Source organism: Monodelphis domestica, chromosome 4, assembly GCF_027887165.1.
Source record: "Monodelphis domestica isolate mMonDom1 chromosome 4, mMonDom1.pri, whole genome shotgun sequence".
In the NCBI taxonomy this organism is placed as follows: Eukaryota; Metazoa; Chordata; class Mammalia; order Didelphimorphia; family Didelphidae; genus Monodelphis; species Monodelphis domestica.
In genome coordinates, this window is record NC_077230.1 from 358,116,984 (window position 1) to 358,128,398 (window position 11,415).

An 11,415-nucleotide genomic window follows, 5' to 3' on the forward strand; every position below is an offset into this window, starting at 1 on the left:
AGAGAATGAAGAGAGTGAAAGATGGAAACAGAAGGAAAAAAGGGGCAAAGGGAAGGGAAGTGGAAGAGGGAAAGAAAAGAGCAGAAATGAGAGGAGGGGACACAGGGAAGGAAAGTGGAGGGGGTATAAAGGGAGTAGAAGTGGAAGGAGTGAAAGGTAGGGGAGCAGAGGGAGGGCAAAGAGGGGAAGAGGAGGGGACAAGAGAGCAGAGAGAAGAAAGTAAGGGACAAAGGGAGGAGAAAAGGAAAGTAAAGAGTTATTTAAATATTGAATCAATTTAAGTTGCCAGAAGGAGGACAAAAAAGAGAAAAGGTAGAACAGAGGGGAGAGAGAAGTAGTACTAAGGAAAGTGATAAGAGAAAAGGAAACAAGGTTAGGGTGTGATGAAACAGTGGGGAAAGAAAAGGAACAGAGGGAAGGGAGGGGGCAGAAAGGATAGCAGGAAAAGAAAAGGGATTGATCATAAGAGAGAAAGGAAGGCAATGAGAAGGGAAAGGTGGACAGAACACACACAGGGAAGACCTGGAAGGAGGAAAGAGAAAAAAGAGAGAAGGGAAAGAGAGGAAGGAGACTAAGGAAACAGTGAAAAGAGGTAAAGAGAACAGTAACAGAAGAGAAAGGAAACAGAAGAAAGTGTTGATAAGGCAGAAGGAAAAGGAACTGAGAAGAGAAAGGAGCGGAAGTGGATGGAGCAGACAGACAGTGAGAAAAGAAAAGAGTGGAAGGATCACAGAATATTAGTTTTAAAAGACGTTAAAGGCCATCTAGTACAACTAATTCTAATAAAAGAATAGCCTCTCCGACATCCCCAGAGGTTATCTGGGTAGCAAATCTCTGCTTGAGATCCTCTCCACAGAAAGGTGGTGAACAACAGATGGAGAATGGGGCCTACATTTTCAGAAATGAAATGGCAAATGTGTAATTTGTGTTGCCCTCCTCTACTTATTTGTTACAAGGATGGATTCTACTAGGGAAAGGGCTGAGGCTTGTCAATGAAAAGTTATAAAGAAAGGGAAGAAAAAAAACAGTAATAATAAAAATAATTAAGGGGGTGGAGAGATCCTTGGCTTGAAAACCACTTTTTGACAGGAGTAATCAATGAGAACTTTTGCCTTTCTGCAACTTCACTCCATTGTTCCTATTTCTGCCTTCTGGAGCTGAGCAGAACAAGGCTAACCCCTCCTCTCCATGACAGCCCTTCAAATACTTGTGGACTGCTATCATGCTCCACTAAGTCTTCTCTTCTCTAGGCTAAACATCTTCAATCCCCTCCACTGAGCCTAACATCCTTGTATGGCATATTCTTCAGTCCTCACAGGATATGAATTGTCTTCTTCTGGATCCACTCCAGCTTTTCTAAGACCTTCCTAAAAAATGTGACGCACAGAACTGGATGCAATGTGGTCTCACCAGAACAGAATACAGAACCATAACCTCTGGGCCATTGTGTCTCTTTTAATGCAACTTAAAACCGCATCTGATTTTTTGGTGGTCATGATAAGCTTTTGAGAAGTTAACAAGTATTTATTAAATGCCTAACACATACCAAGCACTGTGCCTGGCACTGGGAATACAAGGACAAAAATGAAAATAGTCCCTGCCCTCAAGTAGCTTACATCCACATGTACATAGATAAGTAAAAACACAAAGTATAAACAAAGTAATATGGGAGGCCACTAATAACTGGAGGAACAGAAAGGGCTTCCTGTGAGAACTGGCACTTGAACTTATCCTTGAGTGGGATGAGGCTCTGCAAGAGCTGGAGACAAAGAGGGAGAACATTTCGGGAATGCTATACACAACCTGTGAAAAAGTAAGGAACGGAACACTGTGTATGAGAAACAGTAAGTAGATGGATTTGGCTGGAATATAGAATTCATGAGGAGTAGTAATATGAAATCAATCTGAAAAGATAGGTTGGAGTTAGACTGTGAACGGCTTTAAATGCCAAACACTTTATCACAGAGTTAAAAGGGAGTCACTGAAGCTTTCTAAACAGAGGAATGACATCGTCAACCTGTGTTGTAGGAATATCAACTTGGCAGCTATGTGCAGAATGGATTGGAGAAGAGAAAGACTTAACTGGGGAGTCTTGACTCAGTCATCCAATTGGGATGCTGTTCAGGGGTCCAGATGAGAGGTCCTGAGGTCCTGAACTAGAGTGGTGGTTGGGTCAGTGGAGAAAAGTGGACAGAGAAGAGCAACAGCATAGAGGTAGAATTGATAAATCTTCATAACTGACTGGATATGAAGGTAAAGGAAAGTTAAAGGTTAAGGATGACTCTGAATTTGTGAACCTGGTTGACTAGAAGAATTTCTGTTTCAATAGAAACAGGAAACTTAAGAAAAAGAGGTGAGTTTACAGGGGAAGGCAAGGAGATCTGTTTGGGGCATTTGAGATGCCCATGAAAAAGTTTAAGATGTCTATGGAACACCTAAATGGAGATATCTAACAGGAAGTTGATATGGGACCAGGTCTCCAAAAAGAGACTAGGACTAGATATGTAGAGTTGGGAGTCATCTGCATAAAAAAGATAATCAGATCAAGGGGACCAGATGAAATCAACATTGGAGTGTAGATAGAATGGAGCATAAGGATGCAGGACATAGCCCTGGGGTATGTACAAACAGAGGGTCAGAAATGGATGATGATCCAATAGAGGAGAATGAAGAAGGAAGAGTCAGAGACACAGAAGTACCAGGTTAAAACAAGGTCACAAAAAACAAGGGAAGGGTGGGCAATAGTGTCAAACATCGTAGAGAAGGAAGAATAGAAGAGAAATGAGAAAAGACTATTGGGTTTAATAACTTAAAAGATCACTGGTAATACTGAAGAAAATAGTGATGTATGAATTATATAAGTAATAATTTTTATATAATTTCATCTTGTGCCAGAAATGGTCATGAGTTCGTGCTTCTTCTGACACTAAACCTGAATCAAAATATCTGATCTTGACAAGAGGAAAATGGATTGATTTGGTTTCACTACTTAAATTAGTACTGTAAGTTGAAAGCAATATTACATGCCATATATTTTATTGCTCTCTTTTGTTGTATTTTTAATTTTGTTTTTAGAATCTCCATTATTTCAAGGTTGCATGCAAAAGTTATAGTTTTTAAAGAATACACTTCAATGAATGTTAGAGATACTGTAGTACCTGCTAGTGCAGGTGAGATCAAGCATTCCACAGATCAGTTAGGATCATGGTGAAACAGGATTAGTTGCACTAGAATACAAATGAAATTATGGCTGAAAGCAAAAACAGCTCCAAGAACTGACAAATTATTGCTGAAATACAGTCTAATTAACCCCCAGAAAACAAGCAAAGACCCTCAGCTAGAGGAGTTGTTACTCATTTCTCTACAATTCAGCCTCGTGAAATTGGAAGGAAATAGAGAAAACCAACGAAAAAGAAATACTAACCGTTGTTACGAAAAGAAAAGTGTTTGTCATGGGCATGACAATAAATATAGAGACTAGAGTACTTAGTCATTCTCAGTCACCGAGAGACTACCACTACTATTAGAGTACTGAAGATTGGGAAAAAGTTAATTTTTATTTATGAAACTCACCTCTTCACATCTTTGACTATACCAAAACCTTTGTTGAAAGTCCTGGTGAGTCTATAAGATCTGAGTATCTTCAACAGATTGTACATCTAATGGGTCAAGGTTTGTTTGTTTTTTTAACTTCCAGTGGGCCTGGAAGTCTTGCCCCCATTAGGGGAACAAATCTGATTATGGTAAATATTAACTCACTAAGAAAAATAACTGTTCCAATTTACAAAAATTCCCAAATAGCAATGGAATACTACAATATAACTTTGTACCATGTCCTATGTCACTAAAGGTTAAGCAATATATTTGAGAGTTAAAGATAAATGTGCCTCAATGATACTGGAACTCATCTGAATTAAACTTCCATTGAAAATCCTTGAGTTATAATTAAGGTTAGACTTGGGGAAATGGAGTGTTTATATCCAATTTGATGAAAGACTGGTTTCATAATGAAAAATCAAAGATTGATACCAAAAACTTGTAAATGAATGTCAAATCACGTAAAACAAATGAACAAATGATTATACCCCCAAAATGACATGTTACCTAGTAAGTTTTGTTTAGTTTTGGTTTTGTAGATTATATTGGATTGAACTGGTAGGGATATTAGAGGCTGTGTAAACCAACCTCCTCAATATTACAGATGAAAAAATTGAGACCCAAAGAAATCACGTGATTATCTCAAGGTAATAAAGATAGTGAGCAACAAAGGCAGTATCTGAATAAATGTCTGACATGTAAAAAATTATAAAATTGATTGTTCTGCTTTGGTCCAAATAATTCATACACCATTGTAGATTTCAAGGAGTTCAGAAGTATGAGGGAGGTGAGGAAGTTAAGGCAACTATAGAACTTAAGAGCTGGAAAGGATCTTAAAGATCAACTGGTCTGGTTCTCCCATTTTACAGTTCAGGAAACAAAAGCCCAGAGAGTTTCCTAAAGTAACATAAGTAATAAGGACCAGGATTAGAATTTGAACCCTGGCCCTCCAATTCCAAATACAATGTTATTTCTACTATACCACAATTTCTTTATATGTAAATATTTCAATTGCTCTGTGAGATGACTAATGCAATCTTGGGCTAAAGTAAATATAAAATACTAGAGCAGGGAAGCAATAGTCTATATTCTGTCTTCATCAGACCACACCTGTAATACTGTTTTCAGTTCTAGGCACCATGTTTTAAAGAGGACTTGTATAAATTAAAATGTCCAGAGGATGGTAACCAGGATAATAAGGAATTTCCTGTTCATACCATTTAGATATCTGCTGAAGAAACTGAGGCTATTTAGCTTGCAGACAAGAAAACTTAGGAAAACATCTTTAAGATTTAAAGGGCTGCCACTTGGAAGAGGTTTCAAACTTGTTCTGCTTTGCAGCAATGGGTATAACTCAGAGAAACGAGTGATAATTGCAGGGAAGAAGTGTCAGCCTTGATTTATTAAAGGAAATATATCTCTTTTTTCTTTAAACCCTTACCTTGCATCTTAAAATTAATACTGTGTATTGGTTCCAAGGCAGAAGAGCAATAAGGAGTAGGCAATGGGGTTAAGTGACTTGTCCAGGGTCACACAGCTAGGCTGTGTCTCATGCCACATCTGAACCCAGGACCTCTCATCTCTAGAGCTGATTCTGAATCCATTAAGTCAACTACCTGTCCACAAAGGAGATTTCTTAAGGATCATAGTTTCCCCAAAATGGAAAAGGCTGCCTTGAGACATGATGGGTTCCCCTCTGCTAGATACATTTAAGCGCAGGGTAGATGACCACTTGATAGCAATACTACAGAGAGGATTCCTGTTTAGGTATGTGTGGAACTAGATTACTTCTGAGGTCTTTTCTTCCAGACTTTGAGATGGAAAAAAACAAAACAAACAAACATGAAGGAAGTGATAGGAAAAGAGAAGAGACCTGTGTAAGGGTAAAAAAAAGGCAAATATAGGAAAGTAAAGAGAAAGAGTGAAGAGAATGAAAGAGAAAGGCAACAGGAGATGTAAAAAAAAGAAATATTGAGGAGACAGGAAAGGTAAAGGGAGAGAGAGGATGGAGAGAATGGGTAAAATAAGACCTTTCAGAAGAAAAGTGAGGAGAGAGGTAGCAGTTCAATATTGCATTGGCTTGACTAGAATTTAATTTAATGAAAAGAGAGATGGAGATGCAAAGGAAAGAGACACAGGGAAGACAGAAGGGATATAAAAAAAAAGACTAATGGGGGAAAGAAAAGTCAAAGGAGAGATAGGAGGGGGTACAGAGAGGAAAGATAAGGGAGACCAGATAGTATAACAGGAACAGAGGAGAAAGTGGAGGGGAGGAGAAAAGAAACAGGAGACAAAGGGGAGAATCCCAAAATGTGTGAGAGGGACAAGACCTTAGAGAGATCACAGAATCACAGGTATCAGATCTGTAAGAGACCTCAGAGGTTATGTAGCACAGCTGTCTCATTCTACAGATGTGGAAACTGAGGCTCAGGGAAGTTAGTTTCTGGAAGGCCTTGAATTCTGGTCTTCTGACTCCAACTTTAATAATACTCCTTTGAGAGGAAAAGAATCAGGTTAGAAGAGGAGAAAGACTAACAGAGAAGCTCTGAAGGAATGTCTGTTGGACTGAATGGCAAGAGAGAATTGGATTTTGGGGAAAGTACTAATAAACTGAAGTATGTCTAGAGGAAGGCAACCTCTCCATGCTTTGGGGAACCAGAGGGATCACTCAAGGAACTCAGGATGTTTTACCACCTAAAGGGAAGACCTGGAAATAGGAGAGCTATTGGGAATTATTCCAAAGGCTTTCTGTAGTAGGCTTGGCCAAGCTGAAACAGTTTGAAGCTTGGGTCTAATATCTGGCTATTGACTGAGGACCACCTCCAAAGTTTGGAGAAGCTTATCACCAGGTTGACTACTGTGGGATGAAATTGTCAGTCACAGAAACTTTCAATCTATCTCCAGAACTACTTACCACTTGTTTGTGGTCTATCATTAGCAGATTTTCCTTCTAACCTCTCAGATTTTCCCATTGTCTTTAGATCATACAAAGTGCACTTCTAACAGTCTCAACAGAAGTTACTGTTCATGGGTCTGTACTGTTGTAAATAAGGATAATTCCTTATATTTGCATAGTCTTTACCATACACAAAGCACTTCTATAGACAGTTTCTCTGTGGTAGGAAGGGCAGTTTATCCCCATTATGAATGATAAAACTGAGGCCCAGAAACTGGCAACATTTTACCTATAGTTGCTCAGCAAAACCTCTATATATCAGAGCTCAGCCTTCTGGTTTCTGAAACGAAGTCATGTCCTTTACACTCTATCTTTTACATCAGGATCATTTTCCTTGTTTTCTCTTTGAAGGTTCCCTATTACAAGTCATGCAGTAATCTTTTTTTTTTATAGTTTCCTTTCCTTCTGCATCTTTTGCCCTTATCTACTTGTAAATGTATCTTTCCTCTGCTAAACTTCCAATTCGATTTTTTTCCCTGGACTTCCAAAGCTTTAACTAGGCTAAAAGTTGTGCCTTTATTCATTGGCCCAATAGAAGATCTTTCTTGCTCCGTGAATAGTGGAGAATAACTACTAGCACTCTCTTTAAATTACTTTATATTTATTTTCTATTCACTTGTGCATAGTTATATTGACTCCCAACCCCACACCCCACACCTCAGCCCACACTGAATGTAAGGTTCTTGGGGAGAGTGATTTTCCACTTTTATATCTCCATCACCCAACATAGTGTATGGCAGCATAGTAGATGATTAGAACATATTTGTTTAATTGTTGAATTGCTTGTTTTGCTTGGCCACATAGAGCTGAACTAGGACAAATGGGTGGAAGTTAGAGAGAGGCAGCTTTAGACTTGATGTAAGGAAATATTTCCTAACAATGGGCTGTCAAAATGGAATGAGTTGCCTTGGAAGGCAGCAGGCTCCCTCCACTAGAATTCATAAGATCATACCTCTGGACATGAAAGATCCTACAGATCCAACCTCTTCATTTTATAGATGAGGAAACTAAGAAGTTATGAGACTTTGCTAAAGTCACACAGATAGTAAGTGGCAGGGCCAGGATAGGATCCAAATTCAAGTCTGGTATCCTTGAGAATTGGGCACTCTTTCCCTTGACTCACACTGCCTCTCAATATTCAAATACCGGTTGGAAGATGACAATTCAGGTTAATTATAAAAGGGATTCTTATTTAGGTATTTCTGTGGGGTCCCTTCTAAATTTGAGATTCTGTTGCTCCATTGAAATAGAGGAGAGAGGAGAAAAAGAGGAGAAAAAAGAAAAGACTGAAGGGGCTAAATAGTGAAGAGAATAAAGGGAAAAGAGGAGACATAAGGTAAAGGAAGAGGGGAAAGAGATGGAGAAAGAAAAAAACTATAGATTGGGAAAAGGACAACAGAATGAAAGAGGGTGAAAGAATAACAAAGCAAAAAGGAGAAAGATTAAGGAAAGAGAGGCACAGGTAAAAGACAAAGGGGAAAGAGGAGGGGATCAGAGGGGAGAGAGAAAGAAGAGGAGAGATAAAGGAGATTTAACAAAGGACAGAGAAGAGAGAGAAGGTGCCCCCCCCCAAATTACCCTTTTCTTTAGTTTTACTACAATAGAGCAGAAGTAGTCACTTTTTATGTCCTTGAAGAGATCGGTAGTGGACACAAATGAGGTCTTTCCCACTGTGGGAAGCCTTGGAACTGAGATTGTAGTCTCAGCATCAGGAAAAGAAAAAAAAAACCTGCCTATGTGCTGTAAAAGACAAACTGTACACATACAGGGGAATGGGGAGGTCAAAAACCCAAGCTCCAAACATAGGCTGAGTCACAGCCACTGAGGATGGATGCTAGTGACATGCAGGTGTGAATGTGGGTGGATGCACATGCTAGGAATAACTGGCCTCAGGGAGTGGCTGCTTCTCCTTTGGGGTGTGAGGGCAGCTGATACTAGAGGTGTGGGGGTGGCTGTGTTGATGTCTGAGGTGTTTAGACAGCTGTTAAAGTGTGTATATGTGTGTATGTCATGTTTGGGCAACTGTGACAGGGTCTTCTCTGGTCTCCACTAGGAAGATCTGCTGTGGAATTGGTGGGCAGCTGTGATAGTGTCTCCTGTGGTGTGCTCAATCAGCTGTTCTGGTAGAGTTTGGTTTTAGAGGAGGAGCTATGAGTGTTTCTTGTTTGTGTTTCCATCCCCATTACCTGGCATAGTGCCTGACACATAGTAGGTATTTAATAAATATTTGTCAATTAAGTGGCTGAGATAGTGTTTTTTCTGGGATACTCAAATGGCTATGAGTGTCCGGGGCATGTGGGCAGTTGTGACAATGTCCGGGAGTTTGCGGGTGACCACAAGGCACAATATTATCCCAGCCCTTGACCCTGTGGTTTCCAGTCCAGCCTACTCCACACTACATTCATTGTGCCATTCAGTTCCTCCCCTCCTCCACAACAGAGACTACCGTATCTAGCCCCCTTCCCTATAGTAAGTATTCAAGTTCAGTGAAATTCAAAACACTTTTCCAGTTCTAGTTTCTGCATCTCCAAAGAGTCACACCTCAGCTCATTCCCTCAATAGGATCTATGCTGACCCACCTGAACTCCCAGGTATGGGGTGTCTTAGACCCAAGAGACCTGGGTGATGATCTGATCCAGTTCTCTCATTTTAGAGCAGGAAAAGAAAAGGTCCAGATGTGGGGAGTGATATGCCCAAGGTCACACAGCAAGTTAGTTAAACAGTTGGGATTAGAAAGCAAGACGACTCCCAGGCCAACACTCATTCCCCTTTCCATATGCCTCTTCATGTCTCGCTTTCCCTGTATCTCTTGTCTGTTTCTCTTCTCTGTCTCTCTCCATCTTGATCTCTTTGTCTCTGTTTCTGCTCCACACTCCACATGCAAGACGTCCTGACATATACATATGGGTGCACATACACACACTCATACGAGGAAAGTCACTCCCCCACTCCCCCGAAGCCACATGCTCACATACACAAGCTGACCCACGGACACGCAGGCACACTCAGAGACCCACACGTCCTCTCACAACCAAACACACTCCAATATGCCCGGCCCATCAAGACACTCCGCACTCACATACTCGCAAGCACACGCAGGCCCCCCGACCCTCATCTCGCCCCCCCAGCCCCGCCAGTCCCTCCCCTCATCCTCAGCCCCCCCCCCCCCCCGCCCCATTGTCTCTCGACTCAGAACAAAGCCCCAGCTCCGCAGCCTGGGCCGGGTAGGGGGGAGGACCCCAAGAGATGGGGTGGGAAGGGGCCGGGGGCCTCGGGCTAGAGGGAGGGGGCAGAGGGGCCGGGCAGGCACTGACCTCACCGCCGCCTCCACCGGCGCCTCGTCTCCCGGCCGCCTAAGCGGCCCGCTCCGAGCTCCGCTATCCGCCCCCCGGGGCCGCGCCCGAACGGGGCCCCAAGCTGCTCATCCTCCGGCGCCTTCGCCTCCTTCTCGAGCTCTGCCTTCGCTGCTCCGCCTGGGTCGCCCGTCAGGTCCCCACACACTCCCGCAGTTCGGCCGTCAGTCCCTCCGCCCGTCTGTTCGGGCGCCGCCTCCCGCTGCCGCCGCCGCAGCCGCCGCCGCCGCCGCCGCCACCGAGGAGTCGAGATCCCCCCGCCCCTCGGGCCCCCCCAGCCCCCCGAGCCTCCCCCCCAACCCAGCCGCCTGTAACCCGAGCCCCCGCCCCCCTCTCAGCGCGCCCTCCCTCTCTCCCTCCCCCGCCCCCGCCCCCTCCCTTCCTACGTCCCGGCCCCACTGTCTTCTCCCCAACCCTCCCGCCCTGGTTCGGACCTCCTTTCCTAGACTCAGTCTCTGAGTGCGCCCAAACCTCCCGGATTTGGTCCAGGTCGACCTTCTCCATCCCCATGTCTCCCAGTCTCCCATCTCCTTCCCTTTGTACTTCTCCAAGAGGAGTTTGAACTAGATGAACGCTAAAGTCTATTTCAGCTTGAAATCCATAATCCTATGATTTCTCTCTCAACCTCTTGGCATTTTTCTTCTTAACCCTTTCTTTCTCCTTAATTCCTAGCTCTCTTATTCCTCTCCTTCTCAACTCCTTTCTCTCTCCTTTATTCCATTCCCTCACTTTCCTAGTCTCGATCTGTTTCTTCCTATTTCCCCTTCTTGTTTTCTTTCCCATTTCCTTCTCTTGCTCCCATCCCCCCTTTTCTCTTCCTCTCCCCCTTTTTCCATTTTCCCTCATCTTTCTTTGCACGCTGTCTTTGATTTATCTCTTCCTATCTTCATTATATCCTTTCTTCCCCACCATCCTCTTTTTTCTCCAGATACATTTTCATTTCCCTCCAGTTTCTTCCTCCTGACACTTTTTTCTCCATTCATTTTCTTTAATCTCTCTTCTCCCCAAATATCCTTTTTGTACTTTCTCCCATTCGCACTCTTTCCCCCCATCCCTTCCCTTTCCATCATCCCTTCCTCTCTCTCACCTTCTTTTCCCCCTTCTTTCCTTGCTCCTTATTCCAGAATGAAAGAATTCAGAGATAGGAAAGTCTAATACAATTCATACATGGAAAAGAATATACATACCCAACAAACTGGCTTTCCTGCCTTTGGTTCGTGGGATTATAGATTTCACTTGGAAGGGATCTTGAATCATCTTGACCTACTTCATGTTTTGCAGTTTAGATAAAATGAGACTCAAAGAGTTTGTGACCTGACCCAGGTAACACAAATAAAGTTGTGATTTGAGAGTTTTAATCTATGTCATTTAATGGAAAGTCTAGCCCTCTTTTTACTGAGTCATGTTGTTTGGAAATCTAGTTAAAGGGAATCCAAAAACTCTTAAGGGAACTCATCCTACTATGGGACAGCCCTAATTTTTAGGAAAAATTTCCTGATGTTAAGCCTA

At 42.5% G+C, this 11,415-nt stretch overlaps 1 protein-coding gene across 1 annotated transcript in view; it reads right to left on the reverse strand.

The window, feature by feature from the left end:
• The window catches only part of DCHS1 (dachsous cadherin-related 1), an 80,530-nt gene extending 70,381 nt beyond the window's left edge, over positions 1–10,149 (reverse strand). The window contains exon 1 of the mRNA XM_056795115.1: positions 9,868–10,149. The gene's annotated coding sequence lies outside the window, so the exon portion shown is untranslated. The remainder of the gene's footprint in view (positions 1–9,867) is intronic.
• Positions 10,150–11,415: the final 1,266 nt, after the last annotated feature.